This window comes from Cimex lectularius, unplaced genomic scaffold (genome assembly GCF_000648675.2).
Source record: "Cimex lectularius strain Harlan isolate CLEC.00 unplaced genomic scaffold, Clec_2.1 scaffold50, whole genome shotgun sequence".
NCBI lineage: Eukaryota > Metazoa > Arthropoda > Insecta > Hemiptera > Cimicidae > Cimex > Cimex lectularius.
Genome location: NW_019392716.1, coordinates 1,775,512 through 1,796,024, shown reverse-complemented (window position 1 = coordinate 1,796,024; position 20,513 = coordinate 1,775,512). Strand labels below are relative to the sequence as shown.

General features: G+C 36.1%; 1 protein-coding gene across 3 annotated transcripts in view; it reads left to right on the top strand.

Moving 5' to 3' along the window:
- LOC106664328 (protein roadkill) overlaps nt 1–20,513 on the top strand; it is a 132,871-nt gene that overhangs the window by 46,261 nt on the left and 66,097 nt on the right. For all 3 annotated transcript variants that reach the window (XM_014389968.2, XM_014389965.2, XM_014389969.2), the window contains 2 exons: nt 1,252–1,318; nt 19,366–19,426. The gene's annotated coding sequence lies outside the window, so the exon portion shown is untranslated. The remainder of the gene's footprint in view (nt 1–1,251; nt 1,319–19,365; nt 19,427–20,513) is intronic.

Sequence of the window (20,513 nt, the reverse complement as noted above, 5' to 3'; positions counted from 1 at the left end):
GCCACCCGTCAAAAACTCAACAACCGTGTAACTACTGTACAATTACGTAAAATCTCTAATGACAGGGCAGACTTCGACGAGCTATTACATCCTCCTGGTCGCCTTGGTACAACTTAACCTACATGAAAGTTTTGAATGCTTTTGTTTTGTTTTTAATGGAACAACTTTTTTTCTGATATATTGGTATATTATATATAGAATTTTTTCACGAGTCCAATTTTCATCCTGTCATCGTTCATCTCAAAGACATTTTTTACAGAATCTGAAAGGAAATTGGAAAAAGTATACTTTTTTTCTTGTCCCTCACGAAGTGAAATTTAAATCATTTTAACGCTGAGGTTGAAAATGGGTTTTCCACTTTCTTGCGATATACAGGACAAGCTGAAAACTCACGTTTATTGTTCGATTTCTAACTGGGTTTGTGGGTTATCTTAAACCTCCTTGAAATGGGTTCAATTTTTTGGATTCTCGCGGGTGCTATACTTTCATTTTGTAACCAAAAACATCGCCCCTTGGCCTAAAAACCGCCTAAAGTTGAAACAGATGCGATACAGCAACAATCGGACACGATGGGTAGCCTGCGGGAGCGCCAGATGCAAGAGAACGGGTTTCACGTGCTATTCTTAGCAATTTGGGGTCAACGTAACCAAAATTTAACTAATTATAAATAGCTGTTACTGATATTTATATAATTTTTTGTTTAAAAGTGCGTTATTTTATATTTTGTAAATAAGAATATTCGTAGGACGTATAACAACTTGAATCTTCTTTAGTACATATTGTAGTTTCCATCGTTGTTTTAGTTGTAATGAAAGTGATCATGACACGGTGTCATCATTTCAAGTTTCTAATTGTCACTACAGAAGTGTCAGTTGAACCGTCCTTGTCTCGTTAAAGTGAAAAGGTCGTTCATCGGGCGGATTTAATTTGTGGCAATGGCAAGAATTTTAACCAGTTTCTCTCCACCGGGCGGACCCATAAATGAAGAGACTTTCAAATCGTCAGTAATGAGCCGATAAGTGGATTGGAGCCGTGTACTATCGCCTCTGTGACCCCGTTTCTATTTTTATTGTGAAAATGTGCCGATGGACGGGTAATGAGAAGAGAAGTTCATTGGGGAACGATATGGGCCGAAAGTGGGTCTAGGTCTATTTTAACGTATACTTAACACCGGCAGCGACCCCGCTGGAAGGTCCGCTACACAGATTCATTTGACTCATTTTCATATTTCTCCCTCTTTTTTTGTTTCAGGATTTACTCAAGAAGAACAATCGATGAATTAGTCCGTTCGGCCGCCAACTGTGCCAGGAGAAAAGATGTAAGTCCTAAAAACCATGAAAATCATCCAGAATGTATACTTTTAAAATGCTTTAAGTACGAAAGAGTCCGTAGATGGTTTTAACCAGACGCATAAATCTCTGACCAGTTCAATATGGCACTCATGGAGCTGAAAAAAAGTGCTGGACTGACAGCGAGAAGAAAAGTTCCATCATTCGTCATTATTCTATCACTGTACTGCACTATTTTCTACAATTATGTTCCCAGTTAGATTTTATGTTTTATTCAATCTTTTTAAAAAGATAGTTCCTACTCACAGTAAGTTGTTTTCAACGATCCGGATTTCGAGCCTACAGCTCATCTTCAGGTTGTAGACCTCCTTCAACCTGATGATGAGCGGTAGGCTCGAAATCCGGACGTTGAAAACAACTTATTGTGAGTAGGACCTACCTTTTTAAAAAGATATCGATTAATAGTCAATGAAGGACTAATTCAATGGATAACGAGACTAATGGACCATCGTTCATAAATACGTTCATTCATCTTTGAATGCCGCAAATACGGTCGCACTATCTATAAAAAATTACTGATGTTAAAATTAAGTTGAGCGAGGATTGTCAAACAAAAAGAACTAACAGAATTTCCTTAGTGAACTCTTTTATTTTGCAATCATGATCCCAGCGATACCGGCAAAAAAATGGATATTATACTACTTGTAGCACTTAAGTGTCTCTATTATATGGGCAGAATTATGGATCAGCAGTAGTTCAGAGACAAAAACGCCTTAAAAGCGAGACTTAACGGACCGTTATCCGTGTACGCTTCCATTAATCTTTGGTTCTGCCGTGTTTTCCTCCAATGGTCCTATTTGAGTTTCTTTTTGAAACTTTACTGTGAAATATCAAAATATTGGTAGTGACTTATAATACTGTAGCTTGTCGACTGGAAAAATATTTAAAAAGTATTGATATTCATGATTGTTCGGAGATCGTGAGAGGCGGTCTGGTGTGACGTAGGTTTTAGAAAAACATTTTCTTTATCGTGCCAACGTTTCGATCTTTATTGAGATCATCTTCAGGGCCTGGGATTTATAAACATTGTTTAAATTTTACAAATACATGTAGGATGTGAAAAAAAGGAATTTATACAATCCTAGAAATTTTCGATTCAATCAAAGTATTTGTACTCACTGTGAGTGAAAAAAACGAATTTATACAATGCTAGAAAATTTGAGATTGAAAAAAAAGAATTTATACAATGCTCGAAAATTTTAGATTAAAAAAAAGAATTTATACGATGCTAGAAAATTTTAGATTAAAAAAATGCATTTATACATTGCTAGAGAATTTTAGATTAAAAAAATGAATTTATACAATGCTAGAAAATTTGAGATTAAAAAAAATTAATTTACACAATGCTAAAAAATTTTAGATTAAAAAAAAAGAATTTATACAATGATAGAAAATTTTAGATTCAATCAAAGTATGAGTGAGTACAAAACTATAAATACTTTGATTGAATGTAAAATTTTCTAGCGTTGTAGAAATGCATTTTTTTATCTAAAATTTTCTAGCATTGTATAAATTCATTTTTTTTAATCTAAAATTTTCTAACATTGTATAAATTCATTTTTTTCACATCCTACGTGTATTTGGAAAATTTAAACAATGTTTATAAATCCCAGGCTCTGAAGATGATCTAAATCAAGATCGAAACGTTGGCACGATATAGAAAATGTTTTTCTAAAACCTACGTCATACCAGACCATCTCACGATCTCCGAATAATCATTAACTATAACAGTCATTAAACACCACACGTATTGATTTTCGTAAAAATATCTGTAAATCAGCGAGACCAGAAGGACCGAAACAAATCCATCAATACTGTCAAAATTTATTTACAACTGTACTGAATCATTTTCTACAATTATAATCCAAAAATTTGGATTGTTCATCTTAAGATTATGATTAATTTGAGAAAAGATTATTAATTTATAAACTGAATGTGTAGAAGAGCCAAAGAACGTCAGAAAGCTTGAATAGAAGTCTCGCCCACATTCTCACATTCAGTTATCTATGGATTGCATTTTTATGTAAGATTTCCGATTTTGGCAAACGTTTCACCAGAGAAGGCAATTTTGGGATAAATTGTATATTGTCATTAAATTTTATTATAAATTTTATTTTTCACATTGACTATTCAACATCTAAGGGAATTTGAAGGAACCTGGAACATAAAAAATATGGCAATATTATTGATTTCAGTTTTGACGAAAATAGATATTGTAAAACCCCAAACCCTTGTGTTAATTATGTCATAAAAATCTAATATAAAAACGTTTTAATATACAGAAATTAAAATAAATTATTATTTTCCTACTTAATTAATCCTAACATTTTAAACTATTTTTATTTTGATGATCTATAATTAGCTATTAAGCTTATTTATTTTTAAAAAATGGCCAACTTATTCTACTCTAGGTTCTTTTTTTAGTACAGTTATGTCCTCGTAGCTTGACTCAAGTGCAGTACTAAATAGTCTTTCTTGGTAATCTGAGCTTTAAACATTTATTTTATTGCCGGAACGTTTAGGATTAGATTGATTTCCTTTATAAATAAAAGGGCAAATCCATAAAACTCGTTAAGAGTTTATTCTTACTATTGACCTGCTTAACACAATTCTCTTAAATATGTCGACATCAATTTATTTTTTAAAATGCCTTTTAACTATAAAAGTATTTTATCGTTATTATACATTCGTATGATTGAAATTTCATCATAGACCTGTTTATTACCGTAATAATAAAATATTGTTTTATGGTGATAGAAGGGATCGAACTTTTCTCAATAGTTTCAATTGAGACATCATATATATGCAGTCATCATCACATTTGTTATTTGACATGAAAACATTTCGGTTTTTCAACCTTTTCTTTAGATATCCTAAAACTGACGTTCAAACGGTTTCAAATTAGGCTACTTGCTAAAAGGAGTGAGATTCCATTAAAAACGAGTGAAAGCTAAGTTCAGAGTGGAAAGTCGATTTCTGTGAATCCGTAATACTCTGTATAACGGCGGAAAAACGTAGTGTTCTAATTAGGGAATTGTTTGGAAATCTGTGGATCAGAGGTTTGACAGAGCCAGCTAAAGAAAAAAAAAATAGAGAATGAGGAAGTGACAGCGGGAAAAATATAGAAAGAGAAAGATGAAGATCCTTAGATGTGCTATGTAATAGTCGTAAATATGATATTACGTCGAACTTATATAAATCTTTGTAAATTGTTCAAGGGTTTATTTAACTTCAAAACGTCAGTTTGAAAATCCTAAAATTCTCGAATAACACCGGATTAGAAAATTTCGTGATAAACGATCTTTTAAGCAAAAAGCTTGGATGTTTTTTAACCCGTTGGATAATATTATCCAGAAGTCCAATATGGGTGAAGGAGCGCCCCTGAACTGCTGGGGGACGTTGCGCTGTAAGTTAAGGCTGACTAGTCCCGAGTATAGAAACAGTTTCAACGGTCAACGCAAAAGAAACGCTTTCCAAATGGAAGTGAGAGGCTCGAAAGCAGAGGATCCACTTCGTAGAAGAGAATGTATATTGATATTATCGTTTGAACGACTTTCTTCCGATGGGCCGTTTCCCCGTACTTCCCTCCGAAGGATTGGTTGTATAGTTAACCCTTTGTCCTTTGACAAGAGGCATAATCGGAAATAATTTCCTGGAGGGGTGAAAATAAGAAAACACTTCTCCCCATCTTTATTAAAAAAACAAAATTAATTTCAATATATTTCAATTAATTAATCTTTTTATGTAAGTCCATTAGATTTCGTGGTCCGATTGAACAAATAACATCTTTCAATTAATTAATCGTATTTAGCCGAAGCTCGTGGGTTGGAATCCCGCTTGTGACCCTGACTTTTTTATCACAACCAATACCTTACACAAAGATTAATTAATTGAAAGTTTGTATATAAGATTTTGGCTGAAATGAAAAAGATAGTGTAACGAGCGGGATTCGAACCCACGACCTGTTCTAAACACTTGAGCTATCCTGACTTCGATCCACTAGGACACCAACTCCCCGTCTCAACCTACAACCTTTCGAATTTTCCCTCCTTTTTGCAATTTTTCAACGGGTTAGAATCTCGCTCGTGACACACTAACTATTTCATTTTCAACTTTTTCATTTCAACCAAAATCTTACATAAAAAAGATTAATTAATTGAAAGAAGTAATTTGGTCAATAGACCACGAAATATAAAGGGTTTAATAAGTAAAACGAAGTATAACTTCACTAACATCTCCCCGTGGCCACTTCATATGTCGCCGAGAATCGAATCTGGTTACACATTTGAAAAATGGCAAAAAGAGAGAAAATTCGAAAGGTTGTACATCGAGATGGGGAGCTGGTGTCCGGGCGTATTTAGCCGAAGCTCGTGGGTTCGAATCCCGCTCGTGGCGCTCTCTTTTTCATTTCAACCGAAACCTTACACAAGAAGATTAATTAATTGGTTAGGGATGTCAAATGTTGTTAATTAATTAAAGAAGTAATTTGGCAATAGACCACTAAATTTAACCGATTTTCAATCTATATTTGCATTTCTCTTTAAATATGAGATTTCAACGCAACGATAAACTGTTTCGGCGAATAAAAAAGCGCGATTTTTTTTCAAAACGAAATTTGACTATCTTAAAACAAAAATTTTTCTCTATATAATTACTTGCAATTAATTAATTGCACTTTATCCTGCTGTACAGAGATTTTATTGTCGATAAATTGTTCTTATTAGCTTAATTGTATATTGGTTAACAGTTGCGTTTGATCGTAGTGTTCGAATGCTCTGTTTAACTCCTAAGTTACTTAAGTAACTTTTAACAGCAGTTTTATGGTAGTGGATCATGTCCGTCTCTCTATTCTAGCTGTTATCCCTGATCCGGCGGGATGTTGTTCTGAGTTAACTGCTTAGTAACCGATGAACTTCTAACAGCCGGTTTAATGCCGGTATATCGTCCGTTGTTCTATTTATTCCAGCTGGATTTCTGGAGTGTTTGGCGCAATGGTCTATAATTGATCGAACTTTTTAAATTTGAACAATCAACAAACCGAGTTGATCGTTGATTTTGCTGCTCTTGCTATCATCTAACCCTGTCTCAACTGGGCAAAGAGGTTGAAATTAATACAGTTCCCTCTTACTTGATTTAACGCACTTCAGCCAGAACATTTGATATTTCATTTTGTTATGAAGTTTGATTTTATGATTTTAATGCTGATTCGCCTATTGTTTTTGTTTTTAAAAATCTCTTCGTTATTCCAAATCCACTACATATTTATAAATCGTCCTTCATTAGTATGACATGCAGTTATTTAGTGTAATGTGACATATTAAAAATAATGTGTGGTGTTTAGTGACCGTTAGCCAATGATTATTTGGAGATCGTGAGATGCAGTCTGGTGTGACGCAGGTTTTAGAAAAACATTTTCTTTATCATGCCAACGTTTCTATTTTTATTGAGATCATCTTCAGGGCCTGGGATTTATAAATATTGTTTAAATTTAAAAAATACTTCAGGGTTGAAAGTGCTTGTTTTCTGTGTAGATTTGTCATTCTTGTGTGAATGAACAGCCAATACATTAACTTAACGTCAGACGTATTCCCACGGGATGTCACTCCCCCTGTTTTACACTTACGTTACTTGGGACTTTACCTGGACAAACGACTTCGAATCCGCACATAAGTTAAAACGAAACGAAATAAACAGACGTTACAAACTGTTATCACCGAAAGATCGATATTCACCACGATTCAAACCGATGTGCACTTATGGTATTGAACTCTGAGGTTTTATCAAGCAGCTATCCAAGCCATTTTAAACCTAATTCAACTAATTATTTTATTTATGTATTTTCTAATATTGCAACTAGTGAATTTAATAGTGCAACACATGTTTGTATGCAACATAATGATGTAGTTTTGTTATTTTTGATCATCTCTGGTTCCTCTAACCACGCTGCCATTCTGAATTGTATATACTAATTTATAATTTAATTATTAATTACTTAAGATCTTTTTATGCTAACTTTTCTTGTGCAACTGGGAGACTCATTCTATTATCTCTAAACCTCCTCATTGTTACCTCCATGGGGATATGTAGCAAGCATCACCGCGGATAATAGGAAACAGCTCGATTTTCTTGCTTCGAAGCATTTTCTTCTATCTGTATACGAAAGAAGACACTTTCTGTATCGCGTGTGCCTATCGTCAATGTTATGCATGAACTTATGTACACATATCTAAACTGTTTTTCCATAAAGAAAAATACAATGTACGGTAATATACACAATGCTTATTCCACACAGGAAAACATGTATGCACCTAACCATGATATCCAACCATAACACTATCGTGAACATTCGTGACCGATTTCGAAACCTGAGGCGTTGTCGTAAAAGAAAAATTTCTCACTGTTTTTGAGTACTTCACGGATGGATGACTCATTTTTATTGTAAAGTTTAGCTAGCTCTATGCCTGATTTATATTGCTTATGTCAACCGAGGAAGAGTGAAAGCGTGGAGGGCGAGTCTACTCCGAATTGATGTGAGCTAGTTGTCTTGGATGATTTCCGATGAAATGCCTACTGTTTATTTTGCCATAAACGATAATCTCTGGTCCTTCTCTTTTTAGTTGATATTCTTTATCAAACTTAAATAATTCTCTATTATTTGCTTAAATGATGCTTTATTAAGTGGACTGGAAAAACGTTTAACAGTATTATTCGCTATTGTGTATTCTCCAGTTTTTTTTGTAAGCAAATCTTTGGAAGTGACTTTCGATAGAATACATCGATTATTACATTACATATTAATTGAAAGAAGTAATTTCGTCAATTAGACCACTAAACATAAATGGATTCGATGGATTGTTTTGTCATAATTCATTAATTTCTGGTCTTTTTGCTCAATTATTCAGGACGTTTCGCATTTTAGTTCATATCTAATTATCTCAGAACTTCCAAGCAAGCCGTTATTCTTTTTGCAACAGCATTTGAAGTCGATTGATTGTTCTTTATAAACTGCTCAAAAATGAATAGGGATATTTGTAATTTATCCTTATTCTATCAATTTTAATGAAATTAACCGATGTATTCTTGTTAGAAAATTCAAACCAAAAACAAACAGATGTAATCCCCATTTATGAATAGTAACCATGAAGATTACGCAAAACAAACACCTTTTCTCGTATTTTGTCCATTTTAATCCAGCTGCATTCTCTTTAACCATGGAAATATGTCCTCTTGAATCAGAAGTTCGCAATATTATTGCGAGAATGAGTCATCGAGGTCACCGGCAAGTGGATATCGCAGAGGCGGTTCTCAGAGTGTGGTCTCCCGGGCTTCAGCTCTATTCCGAAAGACTGGAAGTGCCAATAGGAGACCTGGTAGTGGATCTCAGCGCATTACGACGCTAAGGGAGATTTATTGTCATTACTGCAAGACCGAACACTTTGCATAGTGCCCACCAGATCCTAAATGAAGTACAAGATGTTTTGACATGGATTTGATCAACACAAGCGATTCGTAATCGTTTGCCCCTTTGAAACGACCTACAGCAGATGCCCGTCACCAACAACTCAGGAGAATATGATGAAGCGAGCTCCTAGAAGAGAACACCAATTGCAGTGCTGTTATGTTTACTGACAGCAGGTGCCGAAGGTTCACTGAGAACAGGGGATGTGTACAATGCCTTAGTTCGTTTTCCCTTCAGTGCAGTTAGGAGGAGGCGTTCCTGGGCTGGAATTTACACTGGAGGGCGAACTGGGCTCCATATTGTCGAAGGCAACCTCGTCCGTTATGTACAAGAAATTGTCGAGGACTACATCCCTCAAACCAGGGATCTCGATAGCAGGGATTTTTCGATTTCTGGATGCCATGTCAGGCCTCATGGAGGCAGAGTTCTTCATCTATGTTTAGAAAACCTGGTAATTTCCCATCTGTCCCTTCTCCCATTGAGCACATGTGGGATGCGTTGGAGAAAAGGCTTTTAGGTCACCATCCGCACTAGTTGACCTGCGACAACTGAGTGCAGCGTTGTTGCAACGTGTATGGAGTGAAATACCTTATAAAATTAGTGACATCCTTATTAACAAGTTTGCTTACCAGTTGCACAGAGGTTTTAGCTAACAGTGGACATATTACGATATTAATTGTTTAAAAAAATTATTTTGTCCAGTAAACAAAATTATGTAATTAAAACCTATTATTTTGTTATTTGCATTATGCAATCTACAATAAAAATAAAAATGCTAGGGAAAATAATTACTACAAAAATGACAATATTACTATTCATGTTTGAGCTGTTTACACGATTTTTTTCGCCTTTTCTATAAATGGGACATAATAATTGACGGTCCTAGTTTGACCCAAAGCTAATTAAATATTAATTGTTTAAAAAAAATATTGTGCCCAGTAAACAAAACTAATGGAATTAAAACCTTTTATTTTTGTTATTTTCCATTGTGCAAATAATACAAATAAAATAAAAATGCTAGGGAAAGGAAATATTACAAAATTGACAATATCCCTATTCATTTTTGAGGAGTTTAGATGATGATCTTTTTTTTCGTATTTTCTTTGTAATCGGAAGTGTTTAGATGATTAGACAGATTGGCTAGTTCATATTTGTTTGCCCTAGACGTTTGAACGTTACTTATTGATTCTTTGTGTAATAATGGAAAACTAAGCGAGAGTGGGTAAGAGAGAAAATGTCCGATCGGCATAATCCTCTTATAATGTCGGTATCGAACGAGGTTAAAGGACTCGGCGGATCGGTTAACCTGAATTGGGAAAGGCCGGATTGGAGTGAAAGAGGTCCGAGAGTTCCAACCTTATGAAATCGGACCTAATTGGAGTCCTCCCGGTCGGCCTTCCTACTCCACGGAGCCGATACACCACCTACCCGGAACGACAATGGCCGACCGTTTCATTATTCCGACGTTCAATGCTGCAATTCGACCCCTGTCCTACATTTTCCGACGAGACACCGCCCCCGCCTCGTAAACTTTATTTCTACATGGTATTTATAGATTTTTATTGGACGGGTGTGGCACGGAGAGAGAGGCTGTGCCTAGAACAATTGCCCCACAACTCTTCCTCAAACGGAGAATTACCGATACATAGTTTGTTAATATTATTTAGGCATTGTGCACATTTCTGTGTACGATACTTGTATTGAACCACAACACTCATCTACTCCTGATAATATTCCAATTGATCATGGAAAATTATCATGACAGCTAATGGCGTTTAGTTTTGTAAAGGTGTCATCAAGATTGGGCCGTTTTATACAAAATAAAGGTGCAAGGTCGGTCTACTTCAGAATTTACCGTCTGGTCTATCAAAAGAAGGCCACCCTAAATCAATAAAGACAAGGCAATATGCTGTTTAATAATTGCGAACCAGTAGTTAAGATAATCTAAGTAACAACAATAAACAGTTATTACTCGTTATAATCTAACATTCCTAATTTAATTCTAACATTTTTATTCAAGTCAAATACTTTGAACCATATCTAGACAGCAGAGTGACGTTGAATCTCTACACATTACAACTCAACAGAAGACTTGAACCAACTACAAAGACACGAAGGACCGAAATCTGTGTTGTCCGTCAAAAGTAACTAACCTCATACTTTACTACTGTACTGCAACCACTTTGGACATATGGAGTGGAACTGTGGGGTTCTGCCAAACCATCGACATCCAATCCTTCCAATCAAATGTCTTCAGACAAAATTGTCAAAGCTCCTTACTACGTCACCAAACCACTATCCACAACGACCTCAACATTCCTTTTGTCAACGAACTAATCCGGTCCATGTCAAACCTTCCACACCAACCTTTCTAACCATACTGCTAGAGCTCTTTCCACTCATTCCCATCCTGACAACCCACCACGTCGCCTCAACCGACGATGTCCTCGGGACCTCCTTGACCTCCAATCATATACACTGAGTGCCAGCAATGGCTGGCTCCTCAAAGCCTGGTTCTACCGGTGCAGTGCTGGCATTAGTGCTAGGGTGTGATATATTAATCATATTGTATTACATATTTGTATAGTATACTATCATGTTCCTTTTGCCAACGAACTGATCCGTTCCCGATTCCAAAAGTTTCATACCAAGCTTTCGATCTTTCCTAACACTACTGCCCTTATCGACGATGGCCTCGAGACTTCTTGGCCCCTTAATCCTTCACTGAGTACCAGCATTGGCATTCCTCATGACAAGTCCACCTGGTGTAGCGCTGGCGTTAGTGTTAATGCTGTGACCGAGTCCAAAGAAAAACATAAAATGACACATTTGTACTAAAACGTATTAAGTACAAATAAAAATAAAGTAATGAAACAAGTATATTGTAATTTATTTCCATGTGTTTATCTTGCTTTGTATTGTCAAACTCTTCCCTTTATGTATCACAGTGTAAGCAATAAACATATATCTTCACATATTTTGCGACAAGTCTCCAATGGAAGCGCACAGAAGTCAGAATGAGTAATGAATATATTTATTGTTGTCGTATATTCAAGTTAGGTTTTTATTATTATTATTTTTGTAAAATGTGAAGATCTTATTGAGTGATCTGTTGCCTGGAACTACATGATAATGCCCTACTTTATGTGATTAAATTTTGAATGGTTAGTGAATTGAAAAAAATCATGTAAGTATTTCAATAAATATTTAGTTCAATTTGAGATTACATGTAAGTTAGCTATTTCACAAAAAAATTAGGGCTTTATTTTATTTTTAATGTGTAGGTGTTTGTCGTATCATTTCATTGTTCAGGTTTTTCAAATTCTGATTCATTTCTAGCCGTTCTATGATTTCAAAACAGCGAGAAGAGGCGGTCCGTTTTTGATGATTCAGCAGATTTTTTTAAATGAAATTAGAGCTTTGGGTCAAACTAGGACCGTCAATTATTATGTCCCATTTATAGAAAAGGCGAAAAAAATCGTGTAAACAGCTCAAACATGAATAGTAATATTGTCATTTTTGTAGTAATTATTTTCCCTAGCATTTTTATTTTTATTGTAGATTGCATAATGCAAATAACAAAATAATAGGTTTTAATTACATAATTTTGTTTACTGGACAAAATAATTTTTTTAAACAATTAATATCGTAATATGTCCACTGTTAGCTAAAACCTCTGTGCAACTGGTAAGCAAACTTGTTAATAAGGATGTCACTAATTTTATAAGGTATTTCACTCCATACACGTTGCAACAACGCTGCACTCAGTTGTCGCAGGTCAACTAGTGCGGATGGTGACCTAAAAGCCTTTTCTCCAACGCATCCCACATGTGCTCAATGGGAGAAGGGACAGATGGGAAATTACCAGGTTTTCTAAACATAGATGAAGAACTCTGCCTCCATGAGGCCTGACATGGCATCCAGAAATCGAAAAATCCCTGCTATCGAGATCCCTGGTTTGAGGGATGTAGTCCTCGACAATTTCTTGTACATAACGGACGAGGTTGCCTTCGACAATATGGAGCCCAGTTCGCCCTCCAGTGTAAATTCCAGCCCAGGAACGCCTCCTCCTAACTGCACTGAAGGGAAAACGAACTAAGGCATTGTACACATCCCCTGTTCTCAGTGACCCTTCGGCACCTCAGTAAACATAATGGCATGGGCTTGAATTTAGAAAAGAACACCAATTGGAATGCTAGTATGTTTATGATGAGTCGCGTTTCGGTCTATATACTATATACTTTTTTATTATTTCTATGGTCAAAATTGTAGAACCTTCTGTGACAAATCGAAATTCAGAACACTTCCAGGCATGTTTCAATTCAGGTTGAAAAATGTCGAGACCGAGAGGGTTTTCGACAGGTAGTCGAAGTTTTTGTCCTTTTCGAAATCGGACACTCGTACCCACCCCTGCGGTTCAAAATGTATCGAAAAGGGCCGGGGATCATTGCACATTTCAGAAACGTGGCCAATTGTGGCACCTGGGCGCGCTTGACTGGGAGGCTGGATGGACCCGCGGCGATTCCTGGGGGAGGAGCCGCGACCTGTGGCTGCTCCTGGATCAATAGACCAAGTTAGCGGCACAGCCTCTTCATATTTACATCAGAATCCACTCTTCCATCGATTTACATTTTATTCAATCGAAAAAGAGAAAATATTAATTTTAACGTTTTATGAACTAGTTCATGTATGTGTGTTCATATTTCATTCGATTATTGTCCATGTTTAATAATTTTTTAGACATCTTTCATTTTCAACAGTTGTTTTGACAATCATATAGGATTTTTTAGATCTTGTCTGAAGACCTAAAGGGCGAGAGAAATTTCTCCACCCTCAGTAACAATACAATTGTTTTATTTTCAACATATGTCTCGTTTTGACATATTTTATGTATGATTATTTTGAGATCGTGATGCGGTCTTCTGTTTTCGTAGGTTTAGAAAAACATTTTCTTTATAGTGCCAAAGTTTCGATCTTTATTGAGATCATCTTCAGGGCGTGAGGTTTATAAACATTGTTTAAATTATATAAATACATGCGATGTGAAAGAAATCCCATAAATAAATATAAATCCCAGGCCCTGAAGATGATCTCAATAAAGATCGAAACGTTGGCACGACAAAGAAAATGTTTTTCTAAAACTTACGTCACACCAGACCTCATCTCACTATCTCCAAATAATCATTAATTAACGGTTACCAAACACCATACATAGTTTTTATAATGATTTTTATTTTATTGTGAACCATATTGCTCTTCAATGCATGGATGGCAATCTACCATCATCGGCTAAGAGTGAGAATCGTTAGACTGTCATGACCAATTTTGCTCAAATGTGATTCAGCTCCTTAAGTTCTTTACAATTTTCTATAAGTCTCTCTATTTGACATTGATTATAGTTTTTTTTAAGTTTTTTAAATGTTATTTTAACGTGAACCGTTTTACCATTTAACTTTTTAATAACAGGAAGATGTTTAGTATTAGAAAATGGTTACTACCATCCATGTCTTAAGTAGGTCAAAAGCGAGAATCCAAGGACCAATGGTGATAATTAAATTTGCAATGTATAGAACATCCTTGTTAAACAAGTTAAAGAGTATTTTTGCAATTTATTTTTTGTCGCACATCTTTTTTTGTCTGTAGTTTTGAGCTAAATCCTCCTATTCAAACACATTTTGCCCAAGCTTTCAAATCTTATTCTCTAGTCCCTTATTGGTTTTCAAAGAGACTCCAGGTACGCTTAGGCCTAAAAGCGACTTGTACTGTTAAGACTTGCGGCCCTCCGAGGATGAGGAGTTCGCAGGTGTCGTTGGTAGGATGACCGTTCTGAGGCAGGTGCGAGCCACAATGGAACGAGACCCATCTGGCAGGCGTCTCGCTCTCCTGGAGATTTGAATTTTGAAAGGCGACATGTGCACCCGCGTACAACGAGCAATGTTGACCTATATTTGTAATTATCAATTCTATTTGAACGTTTCGGTTTTATTTCCAAGAGCCCGTTAGCGACAACCGGTCCCGAGTAGATGTAGATTACGCCGGGTCTATATATTTTGCAGTCATTCGGGTCACACAGCATCCCATTTCCATATCCGCCTTCATTTTTATTCACCTGGAAGAACGTTTTTTCTTTGAGGATCATTTTTTCCTGTTCGGACGACTTCTTCGAGACTGATTATACTTATGGCCTGTGGATGGAAGAAATAGAAAGAGAGCCGAAAATGATTTTGAAGATAATGTTCTTCCAGCCAAAATAAAGTTTCGACAGCAGACATTCGATTGTCATAAATAGCACATCGAAATTTATTAATGAAACAAAAACAAAAATGAAAAAAAGTAGTCCAGAATGTTATTATCGATAGCTGCAATCGGTCTAAATATTTTATGTTATCGCCGGCAAAGATATTGTTAATAATTGAAGACAAAAACGATGACAAACTCATTTCATATTGGACGACATTAAGCTGAAAAATAATAACAGATTTTTTGTTGTTGATATAAATTTGATTCATAATTATTTTGATACGTTTATTTAAAGTTTAATCGATTTTTTTGTCATTTTCTCTTTTATCTCTATCAATACGTCCCTGATTCTCTCTCTCCCCCCTCTCTCTCTCCTCTCTCTCCTCTCTCTCTCTCTCTCTCTCTCTCTCTCTCTCTCTCATATTNTAAGATGTGTACTGCATTCCTATAGTAGTTACTTTATTGGTGATTGGTTTATCTTTACTTGAGATAAATTGAGGTGGAAAAGTTTCACTGGTGGAATTTGAACCCACAGTTCGGATCAACAGACTCTATCTTCGGGCGATTATTAGTTAAAAAGTTAAAGTTTTATTTTTTTTTTTTTTGTGGTGGTATCGTTGTTTACCTATTGTTTTTCTTAAACTGGTGGTGTATTTTTAAACCAAGTTCTCTTGTGTTTTTTTTACATGTATGTCAATGTATGTCCGATTTTGGAAAATTTAGTAAATTTGCATATTGATTACAAAAAATTTCAGCTACACAAAATTCTTACCTTGACCGGTTTCGTCCTCGGCCAGGTTTACAAAATTCAATGGAGGTATTGGGACTCCTGAATGTTCCAGGTTGTTGCCCATTTGGGTCGTAATTGTACACGTTGCTTTTGGATAGAATGGTGAAATCCTTGCCGAATCCTCTTGGGTCTATTGTAGACTAGAATTCGAATCGGTCCCCAGAAACTCACAGACCCTCAATCCGGTCTAAAGGTTTCAGAAAAAGACGTACCCACTAGGGTCCTTTTTATTTTTTTTAAATATGTGTATATACTTAGACGAGAGAGAGGATGGCTACCTGAAGCCATGCCGTTCCAATAGGGCCCCCAATAAAAAACCGGGTGTAGGGCTAGTCCAGAACATTTCTTATCTACCGTATTTCTTCTCCAGTGATCGTAAAAATTGTAAATACATACAATATTAGTTTCGTACTCTATGATTGACACGAGTTTAGAGAATGATCGGGATCAGTCAGTTGGTCAAAGTCGACCCAAAACGAAAAATTGAAGAAGGAAAAAATAAAAATCCTTACAATAGGAAGATGACAGGGTGATTGGCTTTTATCGCGAGTCCAAAAATAAATTGCGTAAGGGGCATAATAATCGTTGGACTAGATATTTGATGAATCATTCCGCGAAGTCACCGAGGAAATGTCATGAGTCTGACTCTCGACTTTATTAGGTTGATACTCATCCTCATTTGATAAGATAATTATTCGGAACACGTTTCGCGTTTTGCGCAGCAATATACACGGGGTCATTGAAATCTAAAAAACTCAAATGCAGAACGATTTATTTTATCTTACAGAATTTCTACTATTACAAACAGATCATAGGTTGCATTAGCAATGCTGTAAAACTAAAATAAAATATATTGATATTCTTATCTTATTTTCCTCAGTGAACCGACAACTAGAAAAACTTGTTATAAATAAGAACTGCTTAGAAACTTATTGTCAATAAAACAGGGCCGTTTAAATTGAATCCAAAAAGAAATAAAAACTAATTTCTTCGATATCCTATTCTCTTCTGTCATCCTCTTTACTGTTGTTTCAGTTATCTTTTATGTTCAATCTTCTTTTATTATTTACCGATCAATTACTTGACTGTTCTGATGTTCTCATGAAAGGGTGAAAAAAAGGATCCTTTTATTTTTAAATACAGAATGGAAGTTTGACAATATTTTTTCCCGATTGGAACGTTGAACTTTGGAGAGGAGAGGAAAAGGTGAGCGAGAGAGTTAAGAAGGCAATAAACAGAATGTAAAAAAGAGACGAGAGAAATAATGTGCATGAAAGAGGGGCGTAAAAGTGAGAGAGAAAAAGAGTGAGGGGTGAGAGAGAGGCAGACAGACAGTCAGACAGAGAGTGTGAGAGAGAGAGAGACAGACAGAGAGAGAGAGAGAGAGAGAGAGAGAGAGAGAGAGAGAGAGAGAGCGGGAGGGAGAGGGAGAGAGAGAGGCTGGCAGACAGAGTCAAGAGGGTAATAGACAGAATGTAAAAAAAAATAGATTGATAGTAAGAGAGAAAAAGAGTCAGTGAGTGAGAGAGATAGTCAGGAGGTGCATCACTTATTTAATTTTAATTTGCGAGGGTGCGAAATCGATACGAAAGTTAGACTGTGAGAGGACAACAATGCTGAGAGAGAGAGAGAGAGAGAGAGAGAGAGAGAGAGAGAGAGAGTGTGTGTGTTAAGAGAGCAATGAAAGAGGGGAGTGAAAGTGAGAGAGAAAAATAATGAGTGGGTGAGAGAGAGGCAGACAGACAGTCAGTCAGATAGAGAGTGAAATAGACAGAGCGAGAGAGTGAGAGAGGGTTAATAGGGTGCGAAATTGATACGAAAGTTAGAGTATAAAGTTAGATAGGACAACAATTATGTGTGAGAGTGAGAGAGAGTGTGAGGGAGGGAGAAAGAGAGAGAGTGAGAGCAAATATATGCATTGGTATAGAGAGTGGATGAAGATGTATAAGATGTAGCATGTAGAAAGCGAGAGCACGGGAGAAAAGAGATTGTGGGGGAGAGTTTATGTGTGAAAGACTTGAATTAATTACAATGGTTCGAAAGTTCTACTAAGAATAACATATTGAAGCATTTTTCGGCTCAAACAAAAAGTTCTACCTCGATTTTCCATCTGTTTACCAACTTTTGAAGTTTTTGCTGTTTGAAAGAGCCCGGTTTCACTCGATTAATGGAAACGTAAGTATGATGGGGTCGCATTCTGGATATTTTCGTTTTCTATTTTCGGTCTTTCCTACGCGAATAATTGCATTAAACTCCAGCATTGATTCTAATTGTCATAATGCCTCCACGAAGTTACAGTTCTATTAGAAAGTAACTATCCGAGCCCCCGTAAGAAATGGACAAACTCAGCTCCCGGCGTTTCACGGTGAAGTTGTGCGAAAACGGCGTATCCAGGCCGGCCGGGTCTCACGATATGTTAATGCGCCGCGGCATATATAACCACGACTTGTTACAAGTAAAAGTAAGCCGAGTTGAAAGTGTAAGGGGGAGGGAACCGAGCGGCCGAAGTTGAGAAGTGAAAGCACCCCGGGAAGGAGGAAGCAGGCAGGGGATTTCATCCCCGGGCACACGATTAGAAATTGTCGAAAAAAAGAAGGAATAAGAAAGCCTCACGATTAGCCTTTCTCGCAAACCATTTTTCCTCATACTTACATAAACCGTTATACTTGGGCCCTGCCTGGAACTCCAACGCAGCATAATTTCGGCCAAATATATTGATGTAAAAATAACGATAGTCTTTTCTAGAACTATTCAATGGAAATCAAGAGAACATCAGATACAATGATATGGTATACAGTTCCGAAACACACGAAGGAACCGAATTAGGCGTTTTATGTACAAGCATGAGCAATCAAACTCATTAGGGATGTACAGCTCAGCCTTCAAGCTGAAAAAGACACCAACAAATCTTAAAAGAGATCACATTGGCAAGAAAAACCTAATAAGATCGAATAGCCAAGCAGCTATTAAACCATAAGCATGCAAAAAATTGAATGCATAATCCCTGACAATCACATAAGATTCGGACTAATGGTTTCGTAGATATACTTAGCTGTGACGGGATTTCACGTTACATGCGGTTATGTTTATACGATTCCGATGAAATTCATAGGGGACTATCTGGAAACCAGCACGCATAATCCCTACAAATTTCATCAAAATCCGTGAATGGTTTCGGAGATACAGCTGTGTATTACCGACGTCACGTAATCCTGAAATTTCTTCCAGCCATTTTGTCCTATCAGGCTGTTGACGTTTTAGGCGTACGATATACACGTTGTCCCGTACTTATTAGGTCAATGAGGGTTTAATTGTCCTTGAGATAGCGGCAGGACCATTTGCAGTTCAGTAGGAATATTCGGTATCGCCCGTTTCCAATCGCTGAAGCCTATTGTCGAATCATAAAACTTAAATTTTCTTCTGTCAAGGATTAAAAATTTTATCTAATGGGCCCGCTTAGTATCGTAAGTTTTCTCTTCCTGACTTCTAGCACATGTGTATTGACAGTTGTATTATTTTTGTTTCAGATAATATTTTTTATTTCTCCACCCGTGTGACCACATCTTTCATCTTGGATCCAGAACTGGAGTAAGTCAAAACGACAATCTTTTGTTTTTTATTCCACATGCTTGTTTTGTTTGTTTTCCTTCTTTAAAAATCTTTTTTTCATTATTTTTTCTCCCAACCGAGCTGTTTTGAATATTGAAATTTATCTCATTCGCTATCTCCGTCCTTGTCCCTTCTGGGCCCTCATTGATGACAATGTTTACCCAAGCGTTGAGCCATCTGTTGAAGGGCGTCTAACTAAGCTATTCATTAGCCCCCTGTTTCACGACTAAATTCCTTCATTTTATAAAATCCCGAACCAAGTTCGGCCTATTAAAAGCTTTTATCTCCTTATTCAACGAGCCTTCTTGAAGACAAAACAAAAATATATGAAAATCTTTATAAACTTTAAAACATTTATAAATCATAAAAATTCAAATATCAGAACAGACGCTTTAAATAACAATTTTCATTTTTTATAAAACACAGTCAGAACGTAAATGTAGTTTTATAAATTATAGCCTATAGCCGTAGAACGTATACATAGACCATAGCCTTCCTAGTCCCCACGGTGGGTTCGAGCCTACCGTCGCTTCTGACTGTTTTTCTCGATATCTCCCCCCCCCCCAAAAAAAAAAACATTACGCATAATATGTCGTCTCTTTTACTAACATAGTTGATAAGGCCATTAAATTAAAAATAAAATGTAAAAAAGTTTTAAATATGACTAGAATAGTTATAGGTAATAACGGTATCAGGCACTTATACATACCCCATGACTTTATCTGTAATTAATCAATTTGTCATACACATTATTAATTATATTTCATAATAAACGCACTATGATCTTAGTTGAATAGGCAAATAAAAAAAATATTTACTGATTTTATGGTTGAAACATTCATTTTAAAAGAATAAATATTCTAGTTGATATTGATCGACCTCCGTAGTTTAAATTGATGTATTGGATCTTCTTGAGGTCATTTACAGGTGAATAAAAAACATCACTATTGGGTTTCATCAAGCTTTCGGCGAATGTTCCGCCATCTTCAGGGCCTAATTTATTGAAAACAAATTTACATTAACAGAATTACATAAAACATCATATACTCATACATTATAAGAATAA